Source organism: Prionailurus bengalensis, chromosome B1 (genome assembly GCF_016509475.1).
Source record: "Prionailurus bengalensis isolate Pbe53 chromosome B1, Fcat_Pben_1.1_paternal_pri, whole genome shotgun sequence".
Taxonomy (NCBI): domain Eukaryota; kingdom Metazoa; phylum Chordata; class Mammalia; order Carnivora; family Felidae; genus Prionailurus; species Prionailurus bengalensis.
The window spans coordinates 17,683,100-17,695,535 of record NC_057344.1 but is presented as its reverse complement, the minus strand read 5'-3'; the positions used below and the strand labels follow the sequence as shown (position 1 = coordinate 17,695,535).

Sequence of the window (12,436 nt, the reverse complement as noted above, 5' to 3'; positions counted from 1 at the left end):
GTTACACCATTTGGTACATATTTGTTTTCTACACCAGATTCTAAGCTCCTTGAGGGTAGAGGCCATGTATTATACTTAGAAAAATGTCTGCGTATAGGCCCTGCATTTGTAGGTGCTGATTAATTCCAACTACATTTACTGCAATTCAGGTAAAGAAAAAAAAAGTGGTATCGCAAGACTACTCAATGACTTATTTCTTACAAGGTTTAATGTAAGACAGTGAAAACTGAGATCAGTTGAAAAGATACTCACAAATCTAGTCTTGGACCCATGTCATGACACTTAGGAGGTAGAAGGGATTTAAGAAATGTGCTAGCCCAACTCCTTAATTCAGGAAAACCAAAGTCTGGATAAGTTAAGGTTGCAGATCTAAATAGGCAGACTTTGTAGCATGTTCTTAAGCTTTTAGAACTAGAAGACAATGTGCTTCCCAGTTCATGCTGCTTCTTCACAATAGGATCATTCATTCAATAAGTATTTGTCAAACACTTGCTGTACATGTGCCAGCCATTCAAAATAATATGTGAACTCGGCCTATGAGCAGCTTAAAGTCCAGAGCCTGACGTATGGTACTATTAAGTAACACCCTGAAAAGAATGCGCAAAAAACCTTTAGAGTTGTTTTACTAATAGAAAACCACATAAAATGTCATGAGTCAGGATTTCTGATACTAATCCTTCATCTTGAGAAAAGCTGGTATGATTCACCCAGAAGTTACCTATAAACTTCTTCTTCTAAAAGGTTTGCTAATACCCCAAACATTATGCCAGTTCAAAGTATTTACATTTCTGAAATTTCAAGCAGGCAAATAGTGCTTTTTGTATGGTATACTCATTTCAAGAGGGAGCAAAATTACCAACTTCCTGCCCCTGAAGTTTGGTCTTTGCTTATCTATCTCTTTAATGCTGACAGGAACCAGCTAAACATTAACATCATTACCACTCACTCAAAAACAAATTGATACTCAGGTTCATTATTCTCATGGATGTTCATCATCATCACTCAAAAATTTGAAAGACATTACTTCCCATGTGTCTTTCCAAGCACATTCTCTGAGCTACACTTTCTGGGACTAATACTGATGACGACGACGACAACGACGACGATGATGATGATGATGTCAATTCAAGTATCTAGGAGATTTGTAGGTGATGTATAAACCATAACTTAAAATTTTCAAATACAGTTAGTTATATATCTGAATGACCAACTATTATGTATATTGCTAACATCTATATATATGTAAGCTTTTAAAAGTTTTTTTTAAAGATTAACTTGACATTTCAGAAAAATAATGGACCTAGGAAAGAAAATAAAATTATAAAATTATTTGGAGATATTCTTCTCTTACTAGTTTAAACAAATTCCCAACTAAGAGTAATTCTGATTATTTGTATATGGATAAGTGAAATAGAGAATCAAAGTGCAGGTCTGAATATAACACTCAATTCTCAGTTATATTCCTATTTATTTAGATAATTGTCTTCCAACATATTTTATACATGTAGAGTTTACCTCATGGAAGTTAAGTTTTATCTGTATCTTGGGTATGGTATTAAAAATGATTTTATCCCCCCCTTTTTAATCTTTCTAAATATATAATTTTGGAAGTAGTATGGGTCATTATTTTAGCAGAAATATTTTATGTTTATAAATTCTGTATTGTCAAATCCAAAACATTTCCATCTAATTTTGAGCCTTAAGTTTGTCAATATTTACACATTTTTGTTATTATTATTATTATTATTATTATCATTATCATTATCATTATCATTATTTAAAGAGGGGATAGGGGCAGAGGGAGAAGGGGAGAGAGAGAGAATCCCAAGGAGGCTCCATGCCCAGTGCAGACCCCAACGTGGGACTTGATCTCATGACCATGAGACCATGACCTAAGCCAAAATTGAGTCAGACACTAAACCAACTGAGCCACGCAGGAGCCCCAATATTTGCCCATTTTTAAAAATAAAATTCTAAAGATGACTTCACGCTCGTGAATGCTACCAAACATTTAAAGAACTAGCACCAATTTTTCTCAAATTCTTTGAAAAAATAGAAAAGGAAGACCACATCCTAAATCGGTCTATGAGGTCAAAATTACTCTGATACCAAAGCCAGACAAAGGCATCCCAAAGAAAGAAAACAACAGACCAATATACCTCATGAATACAGATGCAAAATCCACAACAGACTACTAGCAGACTGAATCCAGCAGCATATTTAAAAGGACTGTATATCATGACCAAGTAGGAATTTATCCCTTGAATGTGACGGTGGTTCTGTATACAAAGAGCAATCAAGGTAATATACTACATTAATCAAATAAGGGGGGAAAGTCACATGATTACTTCAATTGATGAAGAAACAGCATTTTAAACAATCCAGTACCCCTTCATGATAAAACACATTCAACAAACAAAAAATAGGAAATCTTCCTCAACCTGATAAAGGGCATTTATGAAGAACTCACAGCTAGCATCATACTCAGTAGTAGTAAAGACTGAAAACTCCTCTAAGATCAGTAACAAGGTGCTGCTCAATATGTAGAAAATCCAAAAAAATTAACCACAAAAAGCTTTTAGAACTAGTAAATACAAAAAAGTCACAGGATTCAAAATCAACTCACAAACAGTTGTGTTTCTTTTTTTTTTCTTTTTTTTTTTAATGTTTATGTTTGAGACAGAGACAGAGTGTGAGTGGGGGAGGAACAGAGAGAGAGGGAGACACAGAATCTGAAGCAGGCTCCAGGCTCTGAGCTGTCAGCACAGAGCCCGATGTGGGGCTTGAACCCACGAACTGTGAGATCATGACCTGAACTGAAATTGGACGCTTACCAACTGAGCCACCCAGGCACTCCCAAAAAGTTGTGTTTCTATAGACTAGCAATGAATAAATCAAAAATGAAACTTAAAAAAAAGTCTTCTTGACATTAGCATAAAAATAATAAAATACTTAGGAATAAATTTAACCAAGAAGGTACAAGACTTGTACAGTGAAAACTACAAAATAATGTTGAAAGAAATTCTAAGAAGACGTAAATCAATGGAAGAACATCCTGTGCTTGTGGATTAGAAGACTTGACATTATTAAGATGGCAACACTTCCAAAATGATCTATAGATTCAATGCAATTCTGTCAAAACCTCAATAGCCTTCTTTGCAGAACTAGAAAACAGATCCTAAAATTCATATGGTATTGCGAGGGAACCCGAATGGGGAAGGTAATCTTGCTGAAACAAAACAAACTAGTACCACTCACATGTTCTGGCTTCAAAACTTACTACAAAGTTATAGTAATCAAAACAGTGTGGTATTGATATAAGAATAGACATATAAAGCAATGGGATAAAAGAGAGAGTTCAGAAATAAACCCTTGTATTTACAGTCAAGTGATTTTTGACAAGGGTATGAAGATCATTCAAGTATGAGGTTGAAGACCAAGTATGAGGTTGGACCCTTACATTATGCTGTATGCATAAGTTGACTCAAATGGATGAAAGACCTAAATGTAAGACCAAAAACTCTAAGATTCTTAGAGGAAAACATAAGGATGTTGATGACCTTAAATTTGGTAATGGATTCTTATTTGTGATACCAAAAGCAAAAGCAACTACAGAAAAAATAGGTAAATTGGACTTCATCAAAATTAAAACTTCTGTGCATTAAAGAATATTATCAAGAAAGGAAAAAGACTATGTATAGAACAGAAGAAAATTTTTGCAATTCATCTGACAAAGGTCTAATATCCAGAATATATATTTCAAAAGAAAAAAAGTACCAACAATAAAAAAAAAAACACAAACCAATTTAAAAGTGGAAAAGGGGCATGAGTAGGCATTTTTCCAAAAAAGGTAACACAAATGGTCAACAAGCACATGAAAAGATGGTAAAAATCATTAGTCATCAGGGAAATACGAATCAAAATCACAGTAAGATACCACTTCATATCCACCCACTATAATTTTAAAAAAATAACAACACTGAAATAACCAGTCCTGGTAAGAATTTTGAAAAATTAGAGCCTCATACAATACTGGTATGTAAAATGGTGCAGCCACTGTAAAAAAATAGCTTGACTTTTCCCTCAAAAATTAAACCTATATAGGGGCGCCTGGGTGGCGCAGTCGGTAAGCGTCCGACTTCAGCCAGGTCACGATCTCGCGGTCCGTGAGTTCGAGCCCCGCGTCGGGCTCTGGGCTGATGGCTCAGAGCCTGGAGCCTGTTTCTGATACTGTGTCTCCCTCTCTCTCTGCCCCTCCCCCGTTCATGCTCTGTCTCTCTCTGTCTCAAAAATAAATAAACGTTGAAAAAAAAAATTAAAAAAAAAAATTAAACCTATATAAACCAGATAACCTAGAAATTCCCCTCCTAAGTATGTATCCTAAAGACTTGAAAATAGACATCCAAACAAACATTTGTACATGAATCTTCATAGCATCACTATTAACAATAACTAAAAGGTGGGAAAACCCCAAATGTCATCAAGGGACAAATGGGTAAACAAAATGTGGTTTATCCGTACAATGGAATTATTCAGCCATAAAAAGAAGGGAAATACTGATACATGCTGTTACATGGATGAACCTAGAAAGCATTATACTGAGTGTAAGTAGCCAGACACAAAAGGTCACACAACGTATGATTCTAATTATATGAAGTGTCTGGACTATGTAAATCCATAGAGAGAGACAACAGATGAGTGGCTGTCAGGATTATGAGAAGGGTAACGTGGAAAGGGACTGTGTAATAAGTACAGGGTCTCCTTTGGGGCCAATGTAAATATTTTAGAACAGGATAGAAGGGGCAGTTGCACAACATTGTGAATGAACTAAATGCCACTGAATTGCACACCTTAAAATGGTTCATTTTATGTTATGTGAGCTTCACCTAATTTTTTTAAATCTACACATTGAGATTACTTTTTAAGTGTATTTTTAAAAATTAAGTTAAAATAATTACATGTCCAGAAACTCAACTTCAAAAAATGTTCCATGATCATTTGAGTACTTTGTTTTTTGTTGTTATTGCTGTAGGTTTGTTTGTTTGTTTGTTTGTTTGTTTGTTTTTAACAGTGGGTGAAGGTGGGTGGCAGGAGACTGGTCCTTGTTGGGTCTTTTAAAATTTTTTTGTTTTATTTGTTTTTGCTTATTTTTTTAAGTCAGGCCAAAGATTCAATAGGGTAGTGAATCAGCCAAACATAAGGTTTGAGCTTCCTAGAGGACATGCAACAAAATAGAATACCTGACATTTAGTCTTCAAAAACTTAACTACCATTTGACTATTTATGGATTCATTTTTCTGATGGTTTTGTATACTGATCAATTTTACCAATCAAATTACAAGTTATTTAAGTGAAATTGAAGATACCTTTCACTTCTGTTCAGTTCACTTATGTCATGTTGGAAAGAGTTTTTTGTTTTGTTTTAAGATTTCATTTGTAAGTAATCTCTACGCCCAATGTGCAGCTATAACTCACAAACCCACGATCAAGAATCGCGTACTCTGCCCAGTGAGCCAGCCAGGTGCCTTTCGTCCTGATGTTTTGGTTGATAACCGAATTTTCTTCTACTTTGAATATAACTCACTTAAACTGGAACCTCTTACATCAATGGAAAAATTTTGGAATGTTTTTAGACTTTTGTTCATAGAATTAAAGAATAGGGATTGATCTACAGTACTGTGTCCTGAATTGATGAGAATTCTTAGGCAAAGGAACATTTTAAGGTCACTTTGTATATACATTATAACTAAAGGAAAATTACTGACCTAGAGATTCACTTTAAAACCATACCCCTTCAGAAGCTCTACAATCACTTGAGCAAAACTAGAAACCATTTTTACGCAATCAGCACATTTATTTACACACCCACTGTCTTAATTCTTCAGCATGTCTTTGAAGCACTGAACTTGATAGTTTTGAAAAGGTGCCTTGTTTCAACATAAAACTATGAGAACACCCATAATGCGGCTGTTTCTTTTCAAAAAGAAAGAATGCAGGGGATTTTTTTTCTGTTTAAACAAATGCTATTGTTTTATTGCCAGTTTTTCTTTAAAGGAACCCATTAATGAATCCAGCAGACTTATTAGGTATTTTTAATCAGTTAACAATGTTGTCAGAACTTGTTATGAATTCTTATCCGCTATATGAGAGTTTCTCAGTCTTTAGTCATCCTTTGAACCTGTAACATACCTGATGATTTATTTCCAAAATGCTGCTTTAGTGTTGTATCATTTAATAATGATAGGATTTCCTTAAAACAGAACAAAAACTAGTTTCTTCAGTTTCATTTTGTGACATTGATGATAAATTCACATTACACTGTGTTAGTACTTTTTTCCAACTTCATAATCTGTATATGTTAAGTGGCACATTAACTATTAATTCCACTGAGTTGGAACCATTTGGAAATGCCAGCAAATGCCCACTCGTAATGATAGAAAAGGGTCTTCTCCCCAAAAACAAATCAATCTCAAGTTTGCTTAAAAGTCAACAAATGATATTTCAAGATTATATGTCAAGATTATAGAAATTCTGGTTTACTTGTGCTGCTTTGCTTTCAAAAATCTAAGATGGATTACCTGAAGTCCTATATTATCCCAAAGGGTTCAATGTTTTTTGATGCTTAATTAATTTGTTCTTGTAAGAAACATAAAATGAAAACATGACCTGATAATGAATTGTAAAGAAATTTTTAAAGTGCTAGATTAGCAAACTAGTGCCCAGTGGAGCTGCTGTTCACATTCATTGCATCAAACTATCCAAATTACTTCAGCCTGCATACATATATTTTCTATTTTTCCCCACTTTGATTCACGATCGCCTTTCTGTCATCTATCATATACCCATGGAATAGCCAAAAACAATTTATGATGCTCAATCCAGAATCCAAAAATCATATTTTAACAAGATCCTTGATGACATTTTTTATTTTCTCAAAGTAGAAAGATAAAGTGAGACTGACAAATTAGGATTTAGATCACTCATTGTCAGTCATTCACTAAGCCACTAACATTTAGGAATTGTGCTCTCTGTCACATAACCCATATTGTATTAAATAGTCTGGGTAATAAAAGTGAAATAGAAGGTGTGTCTTCTGCCTCCCTAGTGCAAGCAATAAAAATGTATCCCCTGTACAAACACTGAGTAGGTGTTATGTACAACAACAGTGTCAAAATAGAGAAAGAAAAGAAGTAATCTGGTTCCTAAACACAAGTTTTGTATAGATATTTTCAGCAAGTAGATCATTAATGACCAATCCTCCCAAATTTCCATTCTAAAGCAATTGAGGGAAATTAACAGATGAGAATCTACTACTTCAGTTATCAAAAGGATACCCCACAAGTAGATCTTGGCTTCAGAAGATGTGAACCATTCCCAGCACGCATGGATCTTTCCTCTTTTGATAAGCCATTAACCTGCCCCAGTGGAAGAAAATTTCTGCATTGCATACTGCTTCAAACATTGTACCTTGAATGTTATAAACTAGTAGCCCCTCAATGTCTGGTAAATAACACATCATCAATCAACACTAGCGATGAAAGTCAAGTATGAAAAGGCACTAGAACATGCTGCATTTGTAAGAAGCTGAGCAACCATCCATCATTTGCCTCTGACACTTAGGTAACAACTACACCAAACTGGGGTTGGGGCAGGTGGGCGAAAGAAGAAACTTCAAAATAAGCAGTATCCAAACCAATAAGCTACTGGGGCAAAAAATTTTTTTTTTTCTGAAAAAAACTAAATGGAAAGCATCAACCAATCTTTACATAGTAAATTTTATTTTTCACTAGGGATTATGAAAAACAAAATAATGCACAATATGCAGAAGACGGTCTTTGCTTCAAATGTCATTAGCTAATCATCACTGTGACGCATAATTTCTAATACAGCTTATTAATGATACCCATAATGACAGACTGTTTGAGTTACAGAAGCTTTTCTAATCTCAGAAATCTTATTCTAATTCCAGCAAACACCTGTAATCAATATATTACTACACAAACCATAGTTAGAAGTATGGCCATTACAGGTAAAATTTGTATCACCAGTGCACATTTTAAATAATAAGGAAATGTAATGGTCTGTAATCCAGTTTTAAACTATTTCTGAGTTGTGAACTGGAAAAGTGCTACAAAAACCCATTATATTTAGAGATTAAAGGAGGAAATATTAGATTGTCAACATTTCAAGCCGCAAATCTGTGTTTAAAAAAAAAAAAAAGACATCTCAAAGCAATGAAATAGACCATGACTCCATTTGTATTTATTGTGTTCACTTTTCAAATTCACTAAAAGGACGACCGAAAAATTTCTTGTGATTTCTGCTAGAGAAAAAGAAAAGCATACCTGCCATTCAATTCTCAGAGTAGATTTCCTTTCAAAATGCCTGGAACATATTCGTGCTTTATCCATTACCTAAACCCGTGCAATATGTAATCCACGGTAAGCCGGAGCAGCTGACGGTGAGCTTCTTTAAGGGCAGAATCAAAGGAATTTACGGGGCCAGTTCTACTTATGGTGAGAATATTTGGCTTAAGACCAGACACCTAGAGTTCTTACCTGCAAAGACAGGACACATCACAGAAGGAGATGCTAAAGGAGATGCTTGAACTTGGGCCAGGAATGATAATAGAGCTGGAGAACAAAAGACAAGCTATTGAGCCAAAAGGCCTATTGCCAATTAATCTTTTATTGTAAAAGTGAGACATTTTATATAAAAGCACGTTCATGAACAGGGAAACCAAAAAGAATTCTTGCTCCCAGTTTTGGGGTTAGAATGGAGTGAAGACAAATGAATAAAAGTGGAAGAGCTTGTATGGAGAAAAAAAAAAAGAAGAAGAAGCAGAAGCAGCTTCTTTCTTTGCAAAGAATTTGAAAATGCTTTTAGTCCACAGGGCATAACACGTAGTGGAACTATCACTCTGACAGGACAATTTAGAGAGGAAGAAAGTACTATAATGCAACCAGTAGCCCTACTAACACTTATAAGGAATGAAAAGTCCCTAGTTTCCATGAATACATGGCACTCAGCATGAGCCATTCCAGGTCAAAGTCAAGGCTAATTAATTAATTGATTTATAGTAATGTTTTATTCTTTGAAATTTAAGTATATCGTAACAAAGTGTCAGTGTTTATTTGAACCAGAACATAAAGTTCTCTAATGCAATTATCTTGTGAACCACTCATAAACACATTGGCTTTGTGCTAAAAGGTGCAAATATACTCAGTGCTGAGAGCAGCTCCGTAAAATTCGGGGAATAAAAACTTTTGCCTGTTCAACATTTTATCCAGAGCTGTATTGTAAATAAAAACACGGGGTATAGTAGAACTTGTTTAAAGGTTTGGTTTAGTCATTTCAGTCAAATTAATTTGATATAAACCAGAACTCTGAAACTAACAAATAGAATTTCTCCCTTCATTACTTTTGTTAATTTCTGGGGGCAAATCAATGAAATTGATTATTTTCTTCCATGACTTCCTGTAAGCTGTGCCAAGTAGAAATAAACAGACATAATCATACCTTCTCCTAAGGAAGGTAAATATAAAGTAAATCTCTACTTCTGCAATTTGAGTCATACAAATAGCCTTTGGGAAAGGCCATACTCCATTAGCGAACACTGTATTAGGAAATTTTTTTACTTTTAATCAGGTCTTTCAGCTTCAGCACTATTGACATTATGGGCCAGGGGATTCTTTGTTTTGGGAGGGGGGTGCTGTTCTGTTCACTTTAGGATATTTACCAGAATCCCTGCCCCTACCCGACAGAGGCAGCAGTACCCTCCCCTCTTTGTGTCAACTAAATATATGTATTTATATATATAATGCCACTTATTCATCCATTCATCTATCAAGGGACACTTGGGCTGCTTTCATAATATGGCTATTATAAATAAAGCTGCAACAGAGGGATGAAAATATCTTTTCAAATTAGTGTTATTGTACTGGGTAAATACTCAGTAGCAGAATACTAGATCATATGGTAACCTTATTTTAATTTTTTGAAGAAACTTTATACTATTTTCCACAGTGCCTATACTAGTTTGCATTCCCACCAACAATGCAAGAGGGTTCCTTTTTCTTCCACATTCTCACCAATATTTGATGTTTCTCGTGTTTTTTATTTTAACAGTTACGGCAGGTGTGAGGTGATATCACATCGTGGTTTTAATTTGCATTTCCCTGATAGTGATGTTGAGCATCTGTTCCATTGTTATATGTATCTATCGTTGTGCCAGTACCATACTGTTTTGATCACTACAGTTTTGTGGTATATCTTGAAATCTGGGGTTGTCCTACCTCCAGTTTTATTTCCTTTTCTTTAAAATCGCTTAGGTTACTTGGGATATTGTGTGATTTCATACAAATTTTAGGATTTTTCTAGTTTGGTGAAAAATGCTGTTGGTCCCCTGATAGGGATTGCATTAAATCTGTAGATTGTTTTGTTTTGGGTAGTATAGACATTTTAACAATATTTGTTCTCCCAATCCAAAAGCATAGATTATCTTACCATTTTTCTGTGTGTCATATTCAGTTTCTTTCATCAATTTTTATAGTTTTCAGGGTACAGGTCTTTCACCTCCTTTGTTAAGTTTATTCTGAGGCATTTTATTATTTTAGTACAATTGTAAATAGCATTGTTTTCTTAATTCCTTTATCTGCCACTTCATTATTAGTGTATAGAAATGCAACAGATTTCTGTACATTGATTTTGTCTCCTGCAATTACTGAATTCATTTATCAGTTCTAATAGTTTTTGATGGAATCTTTAGGGTTTTCTATATTTGGTGTCATGTCATCAGTAAATAATGACAGTGTTACTTCTTCCTTACTAATTTGGATGCATTCTATTTCTTTTTCTTGTCTGATTGCTGTGGCTAGGACTTCCAGTACTGTGTTGAATAAAAGTGATGACAGTGGACATCCTTATCTTGTTACTGACCTTAGGGGGAAATCTCTGTTTTTTACCATTGAGTATGATGTTAGTTGTGGGTTTTTCATATGTAGTCTATATTACGTTGAGGTATGTTCCCTCTAAACCTGCTTTGTAGAGAGTTTTCATCATAAATGGATGTTGTACTTTGTCAAATACTTTTTCTGCACCTATTGAAACAATCATATGGTTTTTATCCCTTCTCTTGTTCATGTAATGTATGCACCTACATGGGAACACCAAAATACATAAAACAACTACCAAAAGACATAAAGGAAGAAACTGATAGTAATACAATAAAACTGGGAGACTTTAACATCTCACTTACATCAATGGATAGACCATCCAGGTATAAAATGAACAAGGCAACAGTGGCTTTGAATGGCATATTGGACCAGATGGTTCTAATAGCTATATTCAGAACATTCCATGCAAATACACCAGAATATAGATTCTTTTCAAGTGCACATGGAACATTCTCCAGAAGAGATCACATAATATGCCCCCAAACAAGTCTCAACAAATTCAAAAGCATTGAAGTCATACCATACATCTTTTCTAACCACAATGCTGTGAAATTGGAAATAAACCAAAGGAAAAAATCTGAAAAGAGCACAAATACACGGAGTCTAAATCACATGTTACTAAACAATGAAGGGGTCAACCAAGAAATCAAAGAGAAAATAAAAAAATACATAGAGACAAATGAAAATGAAAACACAATGGTCCAAAATCTTTACGCTGCAGCAGAAGAACCCTGCATCCCCCCATCACATGCTCTGAGATCAGCAAATAAATCTTCCATATGCCCCAGGCACGTTTCAAACTGCTGCTTCTATGTTGTATCTCAGTGGCATTGTTTGTTATGTTGTCTCTTTAAAGGCAGGGACTCCATTTCCTATTGCCGTCTGACTCTCTCAGAGCCCAGCAGCTGATTTTTAAAGTTCCAGGTTTAAACCCCACTGATTGTAAAAACTTGCAAAGTTAAGCCCCTCTGGTTTTCAAAGCCAAATGTTATGTGCCTTACGTGGGGTCCGCTCCTCTCCCTTTTCTGTGCTTGAAATGTCCCTCCCTCCTGCTGACAGTCTCATGGGTCAGTTTGATTCTTGACTACATCTCCACCCTTCTTACCTTTTTCAATGTGGCCTCTTACCTGCATTTAGCTGTGGAGAGTCTGTTCTGCCAATCTTTGGGACTTTTACTGGGTTATTTACACTAATGTGGGTGTCATCCATGGGACGGGTGAGCTTAGGGTCCTCCTACTCTGCCGTCTTCCCCAGAAGTCCCTTAATTAAGTATCATCACTGATCTCATTGGAAAAGTCTGTAAGTACAGGAAGTAGTCAAATTCACAGGGGCAGACACAAGTTTTCCAAAAGTTAAATTTTCACCAGCAACAAACATGATTTTTCTTCCCTTGAGGTGACACACTCACTTCATTAATTTTCAAGAAACATCTACCAAATACACAAGTCTGATTAGTCATAGTTTGGCAGTCATTCTTTTAA

General features: G+C 35.1%; 1 long non-coding RNA gene across 1 annotated transcript in view; it reads right to left on the bottom strand.

Moving 5' to 3' along the window:
* Positions 1-8,565, bottom strand: part of LOC122471084 — a 33,458-nt gene extending 24,893 nt beyond the window's left edge. The window contains exon 1 of the long non-coding RNA XR_006294106.1: positions 8,346-8,565. This is a non-coding gene — a long non-coding RNA (uncharacterized LOC122471084). The remainder of the gene's footprint in view (positions 1-8,345) is intronic.
* Positions 8,566-12,436: the final 3,871 nt, after the last annotated feature.